General features: G+C 39.2%; 1 protein-coding gene across 2 annotated transcripts in view; it reads right to left on the bottom strand.

Moving 5' to 3' along the window:
* The window catches only part of NRG3 (neuregulin 3), a 1,290,624-nt gene that overhangs the window by 1,180,067 nt on the left and 96,781 nt on the right, over positions 1 to 13,776 (bottom strand). The window lies entirely within an intron of this gene.

The raw sequence follows: 13,776 nt of genomic DNA, 5'->3' as shown, positions 1-13,776 counted from the left end.
TGTGACTAATGACACCAATGTGATTTTCAGTGATTGAAACAAAAAAAGTGCACAAAAATGGTGAAAAGGTCTAACCTCCACCAATCTTTTTCACTGCTTGCAAAACAGGATAGATGGGCGTACACAAAAACCAGAAGAAAATGAAGATCCCTTATAGAAAGACACCTTAAGGTACTCCTTACCAAAGTGAAAAATAGCAATCGCATGAACACCCAAATAACAGTGCTATCCTTCACCAGATGAATTCGCTTCTTACCAAACAAAAGCAGTAAAACGCTTGCAGGTAACTTAAACTCCAAAGATGAAACACTTGTATCTAGAACTTCTTATTACGGCAGGTTCCAACCCAGATATCTTAAATGACTGCATCAAGTGATATATTTATATATTTATATATATATATATATATATATATATATTTATGGACTTCATATGGACTTTATTTGTTCCATTCTTATTATTTTAGCGTGACTTGTTTTACAATTTGGTTCACTGGGGTGTGGTCACACTTGAAGTTGCAGCTTTTCACAATTTTCATTAGCGCGGTTATTATTTCCATTACACAATTGCTTTACAGATGTCTTATACCTCCCACTTCCGATTTAATTATAGCATAACCCAGTGCAATATTGATACAGTAATAATGAGTGCAAATTGTGTTTACCCAAAACTTGTCTACCCTGTTCTATCTGATTGTGCCCCTAAGTATTACATGCATATAGAGAAGTCATCTCTTTATGGTTGGGCGTTGGGCTATTTCTGTGTATGTTCCTCTAATATGTATTGTACAAATTGTTATGAAAACTGAAAACACTACATTTTTGAAACATTAACATGGAAGTACATCTAAGTTTAAAAAAAACATTATAATGGAACTCTATCTTTTTTTTTTTTCAGTGGGGAAAAGCAGGTGGTTTTCTTACTGCTGTATATGCCCCCAAGGAGATCTCTCACTTGTGACACCTGAATGACAAATTGATAAATTATTGGAGCAATGTGTAATATTTATTTAGAATCAGGAAAAATCTGCACTTGAGCAATACTGCAACTAATAGGTAAAGTAGCCAGCACTCAAATTTGTGATACCAAATATTAAAGAATAAGAAACAACAAATGTAGCGCTAAACATATAGAATAAATTTAACTCAATGCATTATCTAATTAACCAAATATACAATATTTGGGTAATGAGATAATGTAATGAGTTAAGTTTGTATTATGGGTTTAGCGCTGCACTTTTTGTTTCTTACTGTATTTCTTGAATTTGGTGTGACATTTATATATAATCCAAGTGGGTGAATCACACAGCCTCAGAATTAATGTGTGCCAGAAAACACAAGCTTCCCACACCACTTAGGTCCACATACAGTATAGTCAATAGACAGGATATGGCACCACTTAGTTCTTTGCAGGCAGCAAACAGCATTAGTCTCATATTAAAGACATCCAAAGGTATGTAGCAGTGCAGATTTCCCTGCTGGCTATGATCCATGCAACCTTGGATCTCCCTTTTTGGGTGTTGCTCAACTGTGATCCATATTCAATGCAGGCCTTGCTTTGGCTCCTGAATAAGTTACACCCCCCCCCCCCTCTTTGAGTCCAATGATGTTACATAGTCTGAGTGTATGAGATTTTCTCCACTACTCAGGCAATTTTATGTCTTCCTTTCTGCTGCCTATCACTTATATTTCCTCTAGGTTTGTCGGAAACCCCAGGCATTCTCCAGGTGGCTCTCTCAGTTCTTCACAAGGGTCCAGGATTTTCTTTCCTCCTGCTCCTTCCTATCTTGAGAAGCCATCTGAGAGATGCAAGAGGCCCCAGCCTGGGAGCACTTTCACTTTCTTCAACTTAAACATTGGATTGTAGCCCTGCACCGCACATCCAACTAACACCTGTTGAAAAACGTTTTTTGGATATGTGTGCCTGCATGCCCAAGGGCTCCTGGCCTAATCTCAACCATCTACTCATCTTTGAATGGACACCCACCATTCTCCTACATATCTCAATGGGAGCAGGACCTCCAATCCCCAATAGATCTAGAGGACTGGAGTAAAGCTTTTAAAACAGTTGGAAAATGTTCTTTTTATACAAATACACTTAAAGCCACATATAAGGTTCTTTTCAGGTGGTACTGGGTCCCCCCGCCGAGTCACTCATGCTCACCCTGGGAGAAGTGACTGATGTTTTCGTAACTGTGAACAAAGAGGAGATGTCCTGCATACCTGGTGGTCCTGCCCAAGACTGGTAGGGTTCTGGTCCAGGGTTTTTGCCCTACTCCAGATCCTCTTACATTTAACGGTTTACAGGGACACAATGTTGGCCCTATTGCATTGCCCAATTCACAGCTTATATGCCCGCAGCAGAAACTGGTTAGTTATCTTTTTATTTCTGCCAAACAGACCATAGCCCAGGCCGACCCTGCACGTCTCCTTCCAAGGGAAGAAGTCACATATGACTGACTTGATGCTCCATGAGCAGATATCCAGCATTGTGAATGACTCGTATCCCAAATTTCTCAAGGTCTGGGAACCATGGATTTCATATGAGTTTCCCTCCCTCCAACCAGCTTGTTCTGGCCTTCTCTGACGGTGTATCCGAGTCTGACTTCTCTTTTTCCTTCCTTTTCTCTTTCCTTCTCTAGACTCTGACCTTCCCTTACTCCCTCCAACTTTCTTGCTGGCTCTTCTCATTTCTCATTAATGCAAAGGCCATCCTTTGGAGTTGGTCTCAGGAGTTGGGCCACCCCAGTGATGACTGCAAATAGAAAAAAAAAAGGCCATATTCCACTGCCTATTTTTCATTTATTATCCTTCTATATCATTCAAATTGCAAAAAGTTGTTTAACTACAGTTGTTATGTTTATCCTCCTTTTGAATTCCTGTGTTCATAATAACATCATTCTTTAGCCCCTGCACAGGCGATCTATATGCTTGCTTTTGATTTCTTACGTTGTGTCATAAAACCAATAAATACTTTGAAACAGAAGACATCTAAAGGTACATATAGATACAAAGTAATGAGCTGCAATTTCAAGCGTCCCCATCCTTTCTCAAGCTACTGTCATTTTGTATCTGTCCCAGACAGATACAAGAATTGTAACTTGGTTTTTATAGCAATTATACATGTAAACGTGCCTTCCTTGTTCAAAATAGTATAATAAAATTCCACTACAATATAATTAGGAATGCCATTTTCTTTCTCTATAGCAGATACAGATTTCCTGTATGAACACTGTAATGACTCACGCAAAGTGAGTGGTGAATTTGGCCAGGTTTGTTTTATCAAGGGATCGATAAATCATATGCAAAATTTTGTGACCCAAATTTAGAGGATAATTCAATTAATCCCAATAGAGTAAATTGGGGGCAATTTGTGTTGCTAAATTCTGAACATTTTACATTTATATAAAATATACTGAGGAGAGGGTCTATATGGCTTTAAGGGGAACATTGAAAATACACAAATCCTTTAAATAACATGCCTGGAGGATGCCTAATGCTATACATGTTGTTACAGAACAGTACAATTTTCACAGACGGTCTCACCGACAGTATACACCAGCAGTGCAAATTTGTCTATGGAATTTATTTTTAATTTTACAAGCTTGCCTTACATAAAGCAGTAGCACCCCAATCTGATCCATTTTAGTTTGAAAAAATACTTTTTTCAGATAGCTGTGGCACCAACACATGTTTTTTTTTTTCAGCTAATAGTTATTTACTGCTGCTGGTCAAAGCAGGTCTTAATGCCTCTCCAGGTGAGATTGGGCTGCACACCCTATGGTTACATCAACGGTGCTAGTTCAGCTTGTTTCGACCAAAGCAATCAATTGTACTAGAAACAGGAACACAGCACACTGAGATGCAAAACAATAATCTTCCTTTATTAAAATAGCCAGCAAGAAAATATTCCATTTTGATGTGTTTTACGCTAGGCGCATCACTTTCTAAAAGACATTCGGCAGTAGTTAGCAGTAGTTGTCCATGTTCTTGCTAAATTAAAACTGTTGCTACAGAACAGTACAAATTTAATGAGAAGTCTGACCGATAGTATACACCACCAGTGAATATTTGTCAATGGAATGTATCTTTTATTTTAACTTTCAATCATTTTTATTGATTTTTAAGTGAAAACTTACAAAATATGTGAGCATAATAACAAAATGAACAGCAAGTTAGTGCCCATTCACACTAATCCGACTTGGACCGCGACTTGACAAGTCGCGTCCCATAGTGTAGTACAGGAACGGTTCTAATAGGAGCGACACAAGTCGCTCTGACTTAGAAAAAAGTTCCTGTACTACTTCGGGGTGATCTGGAGCGACTTGCATAGACATTCATTTTATGAAGTCCGTGCGAGTCGCGCCGAAGTCGCCCCCTAGTCGGATCCGACCTAGTGTGAACGGGCTCTAAAATGGTACATGAAAGGAGTAAACAAACAGAGATAACATCAGCAATGGCATGAATCGTATATAGGCCGGAGTAATCCAGACCTGTTCTAGAGAAGCAACTCGTAATGTTGGGGGGTCCCATGTAAATTTATCCAAAACTTAGAGGGTGGAAGAGAAACATGAAAATAAAGAGAAAAGGAAAAGGGAGATTAAGGAGTCCTCTGCGTTAGTGAGAGGCAAAGGGTAGAGAAGAAGAGTAGGTTAAAGAATGCGGATTAGGTCTCCTCAAAGGTTCCGATTTCCAGTGGGTAGGTGAACCCGAAAAAGTGGGGTCCTAGTGTACACTGCCCAGGGTTCCCAAACTGCTTCAAAAATATGTTCCCTATCAAGCAGTATGCTGGGAAGTTTTTCTTGAGCCATAATCCAGGATATCCTCTGTTTTGTTGCCGTAAGGGAGACTCCCTCCCTTTTCCTAGACTTAGCTAGTGTCATCTTGGCTCCTCCCAGCTTATCTGTTATTTTACAAGCTTGCCTTACATAAAGCAGTAGGACCCCAATCTGATCCATTTTAGTTTGAAAAAATACTTTTTTTCAGATAGCTTTAGCAGCAACACATGTTTTTTCATCTAATAGTTATATACCTGGTTTGACCAGCAGCAGTAAACATGCCTTTCCAGGTGGGATTGGGCTGCACACCCTATAGTTACATTTCAGGTGCTGGCTCAGCTCATCTCGACCCAAGCATTTGATTGTACCAGAAACAGGAACACAGCACACTGGAATGCAAAACAATAATCTTACTTTTTTTTAAACTAGTCACCAAGAACATATTCCATTTTGATGTGTTCTATGCCGAGCACATCACATCACTTATACCCAAAAAAAAAAAAATGGTATAATCAACTTTTTTTTTGTTGCATATAAGCACCGTTGATCACCTGCTGCCACTTCCAGGAATACATGCGTGCTCGGCAGTTATGCTACACATAGGTTTTAATGGCTCTATGATCCGTGTCAGCACAGCCACTTTTAGTTTCCACTGGTAGACCATGTGACGAAATGAAAATTAAGGAAAACAAGTGTGAGTAAAGGAACAAAGCATTGTTCCCTCTAACAGGAAGTGGCTGCATTTGGACCAGGATCACCCAATATGTTTTTTTTTATTTTTTTTTTACAAATAAATTTTTCTTTTATTATTAAACATATAAACAAAACAAGTAATTACAACTACAATACATTACTCTGCACAAAAAGTATCCATACATACAAACACACAAAAAAAAAAAAAAATAATTGGGGGAAGAGGGGAGGGGAATATCAACAAAACAAGATTCGAGGGGAAGGAAAAAAAAAAAAATTCCTGCTTCTATCATTGTAGAGCCCGTGACATTGGCACCCCTACAGCATCAATCCAGGCTGACTACACCTTGTCAAATCTTTTTGGGCAGTTCCTACGTAAAATGGTAGAATGGAAGTGTCTTAGTAACGGCGGCTCTCCATGTTGACCGGGTGGGAGACTCAGGCAGCTTCCATCGGAGAAGGATTTCTCTCCTGGCATAACACAGGGCATAAGTGATGCACATTTTAGCATATTTATCCCCAACCACTTCTGTAAGATTGTTAAATAGAGTTACCTTTGGGTCCAAGGGAATCATAGTATCAAAAATTTCCCCAATAGTGTCCGTCACTGCTTTCCAAAAGGATACCAGCTCAGGGCACGATCAAACAACGTGTAAAACGGTACCAATTTCACGCCCACATCTAGTGCAAGAGGGATCGTTCATAGGGTATATCCTAGCAAGACGTTGAGGCGTGTAATATGCTCTGTGTAAGAATTTAAGTTGTGTAAATCTATCCCTGGCCGCTATCATTGAGGGAATGTAAGTATTAACCGAGTCCTCCCAGTCTTCAACAGTCAAGTCTGGAATGTCCTCCTTCCATTTATTATAGATTTTCTCAAGAGACTGACTATAGTCTGTTGAAAGTATAAGATATATAGCAGAGAGAGTTTTCCCTATAACCTTAAAAGTTAACATTTTCTCCAAGGGGTCCGATTCCAAGACAACCGGGCCCTGGAACTGAGCCCGCATAGCATGGCTAAGCTGCCGGTAACGAAATTCCATAGTGCTAGGCAGTGAATACATAAACTGAAGAACCTCAAACCCTGGGAGTCTTCCATCTTTAATAACATGTTTCATGGTCACAATCCCTTTGGCGGCCCATACCTGGGGATCAGGAAGTTGATACAAATGTGATAAATTAGGATTACCCCACAACGGAGTGTGGGGGGATATATATAGTGGTTTGTTATATATCGCCCATGCCCGAGTCCATATCCTCAGCACCGTCTTCATCGGACTGGTAATCTGAGGATGTGCCCGTTCACCCCGAAAACAAGATTACTAAGAGCCGCATAGGATCCCAATAGTGCTGCTTCTAGTGTCACTGCGGAGTTAAACTTGGGCTGGGAGAACCACCACCGGACCGTCACCAGTACAGCCGCTCAGAAGTACAGTTTGAAGTTAGGAAACGCTAAACCCCCTCTTGCAAGTGGGAGATACAACGTACGCCTTGCGACTCGTGGAATGCGCCCGGCCCATACAAAAGTTGTTACCATACTGTCTAATCTTGAAAAAAAGGTTTTAGACATATCATTAGGGGAATTACGAAAAAAATACAAAAACTTCGGAAGGTAACTCATTTTTAATAAGTTAATTCTGCCTACCGGGGATAAGGGAAGCATGCGCCACGGCGCACACCTCTTATTTAATTGTAAAACTAAGGGTTCAATGTTATCTTGCTGATAAACATCCAATGTTGGACCCACTTTGATGCCCAAATACACCATATCCTGTACCCATTTCAACGGTGTCTGAGTATCAATTAAAGGGACCAATGGATGTAATGGAAAGAGGACAGACTTAGACCAATTAATTTGTATACCTGAGAAGCGACCAAAGATGTCAAATAATTGTAGGGCCCTATGTAATGAGGTAGAAGCATCAGCCAAATAAATCAAAGTGTCGTCTGCATATAAGGACAATTTCTCCTCAATAACACCCACTTTAATGCCTCGGACTCGTGGGTCCGCCCGCAACATAATCAAGAGCGGCTCCAGGGCCAAGGCAAACAAGGCCGGAGATAGCGGACATCCCTGTCGGGTACCCCTCAATAAGGGGAATTTATCCGACAGGGATGAGTTAGTACGGACCCTAGCAGTGGGGTTACCGTAAAGAAGCTTAATCCATGACACAAACTTAGGACCAAACACGAAGTTGGCTAGGATCTTCCAAAGAAATGGCCACTCAACAGAGTCAAATGCTTTCTCGGCATCGAGGGAGGCCACCACACCTGCCCCCTCCCCCAACGCCAAGGCCATGTGTGTAAACAGTCTCCGGATATTAATATCCGTGCCCCATTCGGGTATGAAACCGGTTTGGTCCGGATGAATCAAGTCTACAATAACAGTACTAAGTCGAGTGGCCAAAATTTTTGAAAGGATCTTCCCATCTACATTTAATAAAGAGATAGGCCTATATGATGAACATAATGATGGATCCTTCCCCGGTTTAGGGATCACCACGAAGACCGCTTCGCTCATAGTTTTAGGGAGTTCACCCTCATTCAAAGATCCAACAAGAGTAGCTAGTAAATGTGGGCCCAAAAGGTCCAAATGGGCCTTGTAGAATTTGACAGGAATTCCATCTGGGCCTGGTGTTTTATCAGATTGTAAAGAGGCCACCACTTCCTGGATCTCCGAAAGGGTAATAGGGGCATCTAATTTGGCCCGATATTTATCGGTTACGACTGGAAAGTCCACTACCTGCAAATATTGATCCAATTTATCTTCTGAATAATCAACCCTAGTATTATATAAGGCCTGATAATAGTCAGTGAAATTGTGGTTGTTGGTTTCTGGGTTAAAATGAAGAGTACCTAATTGATCTTGAATGTGTGCTATACTGTACCCAGTCGTCTGCTCCCTAGAAATTTGCGCAAGCATTTTACCATTATTCTCTCCTTGTACGAAAATACGTTGGGATTGTAAAAATCGTTTTTTCTGTGTAAGATCTGTACGTATTCCCATTACCTCTCTGGTCAGAGATTGAAATCGTGTATAATAGATGGAGTCTCTAGTATGAATATACAAATTTTACATATCTCTAGCTTCTTTTTCTTTTTGCAATAAATTAGTGTGCCTATATCGTTGGATCTTACCAATAGCTGTCTGGTAATATCCCCGGGTACAAACCTTAAAGGCGTCCCAGACCATAGCCACTGGTGCCGTACCAGGGTTGATCTCCCAAAAGGCCGCTATTTGAGGTCCCACAAGAGGGTTTATATCTGGATCAGAAATCCAATATCTGGATAATCGCCATAGTCTATCAGAGGGGTTACCAGATAGCTCCATATTCAAAAGAAATGGGGCGTGATCTGAGATCCCTCGAGGAAGAACCCGAATCTTCCGCACCCGAGATAGGAGAGAACCACCTGCAAACATTAAATCAATTCGAGAAAAGGAGGCGGAATGGCAGGTATATTCCCTAGAGTGGGGATGGTGCCAACGCCATAGATCCGTCAACCCATAGGTCTCAGCCCATTCAGCGAGGTTCGATCTGGAAGAAGAATCTCCAGTCATTCTGTCCATACTCGGATCTGGAACCATATTAAAGTCACCCACAATAAGTATGTTATCATTTTCAAATTTTGCAATTTCTTTAAAGATTCTATGCAGCAGCCTGATCGAAGCAGGCGGGGGTATATATAACCCTACCAGCAGTAAAGTAAAAGATGATACCTGCAAATTGAGCAAAACATATCGTCCATCCGGGTCTAGGGAAAGATCCATAAGTCTAAATGGGAGAGACTTATGGATAAGAACGCTGACTCCCCGTGCATACGTAGAAAATGTGGAATGGTAATGATGCCTGACCCATGGTTTCTTGAGAGCCAGTGTTCGAGTACACACCAAATGGGTCTCCTGAAGGACATATATGGGGATTAAAAGATTTTAAATATTGGAACACTAAGGAGCGTTTCTGCGGCGAATTCAAACCCCTAGTGTTCCAAGAGACCAGCCTTAAAGAATCCATATCCACTCATAAAACGATATATTAAGAATATAAGATAGAATATAAGATAGATAACAAATATTGCAATATTCCACAGGGCCCGGATGGAGGATGCACCCAATATGTTTTTAATAAAAGCTGTAGATATAAAAATAATCAAAGTAATTTAATTAGTTTATATGAGATATTAGTGATTGAGTCTACAGATACTTAAAGTATAAGTGAACCCTCACCTTGTAAAACCACTCATTCAGTTTTAAATATAGTAGAAATGCAAGGCAGAGAGTGAGTGTGTGTGTGTGTGTGTATATATATATATATATATATATATACTGTATATCTATACACAAGTCAGTACAAGTCTTGGTCATTGGAGGACAGGCAGGCAGAGCTCCCAGCACAGCTAGAAAGCTGATCACACTACGAAGGATTTGCTTATATGCTTAGCGTGGTCAGTTTTAAGTAGGAAAGAAGGGGGACTGCTAAGACGCCAAGAATTTCCCACAAAGGAAGTAATACAAAGAGAACAGTGAGGGACTGGGGAATGCAAAATCTGCATATAAAACAATCAGCTCACAGGTTTTTTTTTGTTTTTTTTTTTTATCAAAGTTTAAGTGAATAATCTGAAGTTAGCAGCCAATTGGCTACCATGCACAGCTGCACCAGATTTTTCACTCTCAAGTTTTAGTAAAAAAACTCCAGTATACTTTTTAACACAATTACATAGTACAACATTCACATATTGTGAATATAAAATGTAACAAATATGCCACAACAACACCGTCAAAAATGCTCCAAATATGGTAGGCATATGTTATATCAATTTTACCACTGACTAAGGCATAACTTTTATTAAATGGAATCTATATAAATAATCTACTGTATTCATAGAGCTGCCTACACATATATAAGAAGGCATGTCCTTACTTTCAATCAGTAAGAGAATGATAACATGTGGATTCATGAAACGATAGTGAACCTGCCTGATTAATCACGAATATATGATAGTATGTAGAATTAGACATATAGGTCCCCATTGATAGAGATAACTATTGTTAGTTGGCAATTTTCTGGAGTGCTGTAGCATGGCAGGTAAAGGCACCTATAGGAATGCTCCATGCCATCTAGTAGGAACGCTCATAGTTAATGAAGTAATTCTAATCAGGTGCATTTTACTGTTCCCTCAAGAAGCACTGTGTAAAAACTATGTGACATATCCTAACTGCCTGCTAACAGCTGCTTAATCACTTCAATAACTCTTTTTGCCTGGCTTGTTTTTTTTTTTTCAAATGCCCCAAAACCTGACATTAGTTCTCAGCATCTGTTAAACATTCAAAACTACTCAATTTGATGTCTTTTAGACCATTGGTGAGCAGCCCTTTAGATTATTCCTCCAAAGCATCGCACATTGCAATTTGACTATTTCTTCAAGTAGCTGGCAACAGATGTGGAAGGAAATGGCAACCAAGTCAGGCATGGTGCCTAATAATATGTCTAAGAATCTCAGTATGGTTTTAATGGCATCATTTCCCCATAACAGCCTACAGCTAGTAACAGCAACACCGACTGATATGGTGATTGCATTGGCAATACTAAGCCTAGTTCTTATCTACATGATTATTGCACCACCATTGCAGATGTTGGTAAGGTAAGGAGTGTCAACATTTTAAAATAAGTGTTACTAGTCCCCCGATGTGTCATTTAGGAGACAAGGAAAGTCCATAAGAAATGCCAGAGGATGCCAAAGGGCACCACGTGGTCACCAGTTTTCTGTTTAGTATAGGCATTGATTAGGTCATAAAATCATCTGTTGTTAAAAAACAAAAAATCTGTGTTTGGACCGTTCCTAAATTCCCAGCATTGTTTCGCTGGGAAAGTAATCAAAGCAAGCATGTGGAGTGGGACAGAGAAGGATGGGATATGTGGAGGTTTGCAGTACACCAGGCTGGTTGGAATTACAGAAGCATTATATTGTGAATTTAAAACAAGAAGTTGAAGAGCACGCTGGATTTCTGGAAGATCAACATGTATTTTTTTGTACATTAAAAAATGCACATGTATTGGAGAGATATAATGATTATATATATATATACACTGTATATAAGTGTGTGTGTGTGTGTATATAAATAAATAAATAATAACAATATATATATATATATATATATAAATGCACTTTTATATTTGGATTAAAATTACCTCTTTGTGCAGCAGTCGCTCTGGTTTTTCTTTATACAAGGGCCTGATTGTTTGCACTTATTCCTATCACCATTGTGCATATCACCCCTTGTTGGACTGCATTATATATATATATATATATATATATATACACTGTATTTTCTGGCATATAAGACTACTTTTGAACCTCAAAAAAATCCCCCAAAAATGGAGGGTCGTCTTATACGCCGAGTATAATATCTCCAAGGTAACCTAAGTATAAGTATTTCCGGTAGATGTAATCTCTCAAGATGCTGGCTGTGTGGGAATCCTGTACCGGTATACCGTATGTACCGTAGCTTCGGCTACATACACTGTACCACGCTGAGCCAATCAGGGAGAGCGATGTATTCTATTATTGAATGCAAAGCTTGCTCGGATTGGCGGAGTAACATCAGCCCGCCTCTCTGACTCTGCCAATCCGAGCAGGCTTTGCATTCAATAACAGAATACATCGCTCACTGTGATTGGCTCAGCGCGGTACACTGTATGTAGCCATACGGTATACCGGTACAGGATTCCCACACAGCCAGCATCTACTGGTAATACTTATACTTAGGGTACCTTGGAGATATTATCAGAGATTACATGTATTACAGTACTTGGGGTACCGTGGAGATCTATGAGAAATCTGATGTTTTTCAATGGTGTTGCCTTGCTTCGGAAGGGGGGTAGTCTTAAACGGCGACTATAGCCCAAAACCTATGTTTTAACTTGAAAATTAGGGGGGTCATCTTATACGTTCGAAAATACGGTATATATATATATACACATATTTATTTATATATACAATAATAAATTATTGATTTATTATTGACATTCCCTTTAAGGGTTACAAATGAACATGACTGTTTTGCAATGTGTTCAAGGGAAAGCTTGTAATGGTCCCACACTTTTTACTCGACTTACTTTATTATATATTTTTTTTTTTTCTAATTAATTTTTGCAGTGTAGACAAACTGTCTTTCTGTAAGAAAAAAAAAACATTTGTGAACATATAATACAATTTTCAGTGTAAGCCACCAATGTCATCTGCTAATGTAAATCATTGATTGGCATGTAACATAAGAAGAAATGCATATGATACTTCCGTCTCCTATTGTTATTCTTTTTCTCTTTGTAAATGCATGCATCTGACAGTAACGATTTTTCAAGCTTGTCAGTACTGCAATAGCACTTTATTTTAAAACAGAAAATCTGCATTTTAAAACAGAGAGAATAACCTACATAACCCTGCATGTGATAGGTGTAAAAGCAAAAAGCTAAATACACAACTGATATATATATATAGTTTTCGTTGAATAGCTGTAACTCTGTTCATTCCATTTTGTGCTTCATGAACTGCAGCCCCATGACATAGTCAGGAAGATGATACCAATCTGTAGATATGCATCATCCTGTGTCTTCTCCCTTCCTCCAGTCTGATCATTGATCTACAAATTAATACAATCACACTGGCGATATTTATTGTGCTCTCCTTTTAATATAAGTCTGCTCAAACCTCTCCCTTTCCAACTGCTCCAAAAATGATAGAATGACAGGACTATGTAATGTAATAGGAGCATTGACTTTGCTACCCTCGTCCTGGTTTTTGATGGGAAGTTAATGTAGATCTGAATCCTAGATCCATAACTGCATGACATTTAGGTTACTAAAGTGGTACGTATCATAAACAATAGCCATTTTTTTATACTGTTTCCCTGTTAACCTGCATTACTCTTCATAGATCTGCTGACCTTCTACAGCCATTTCCTATTTATTTGCATGCATTCCAATAATGGCTGCATGGCATTTCTCAGTTCTAATTTCCTGATGGTACAGCAGTTGACCATGATTGCATAAAGTGTGTTGAAACAGCTACCTTTAGTCTCCATCGAAAGCCCATATGAGAAGGTGACAACAAAGAAGTACAACTGGTAGTATTGATGGAGTCACACTATACAAGGAAATGACAAAACAACATCTTCCTGACAAGGTTACAAGGTATTATTTATTCATTAAAATCATTTCAAAAGATTAAAATGACTTTTGAAATCGCATTAATATGTTAAACATGACATGAGATATCAGTAGTTAGACCTAAATCTACTTTAATAAAAA

This window comes from Pelophylax lessonae, assembly GCF_965119305.1.
Source record: "Pelophylax lessonae genome assembly, chromosome: 9".
In the NCBI taxonomy this organism is placed as follows: domain Eukaryota; kingdom Metazoa; phylum Chordata; class Amphibia; order Anura; family Ranidae; genus Pelophylax; species Pelophylax lessonae.
The sequence above is the reverse complement of the archived record's forward strand: the minus strand, read 5'-3'. Positions and strand labels throughout refer to the sequence as shown.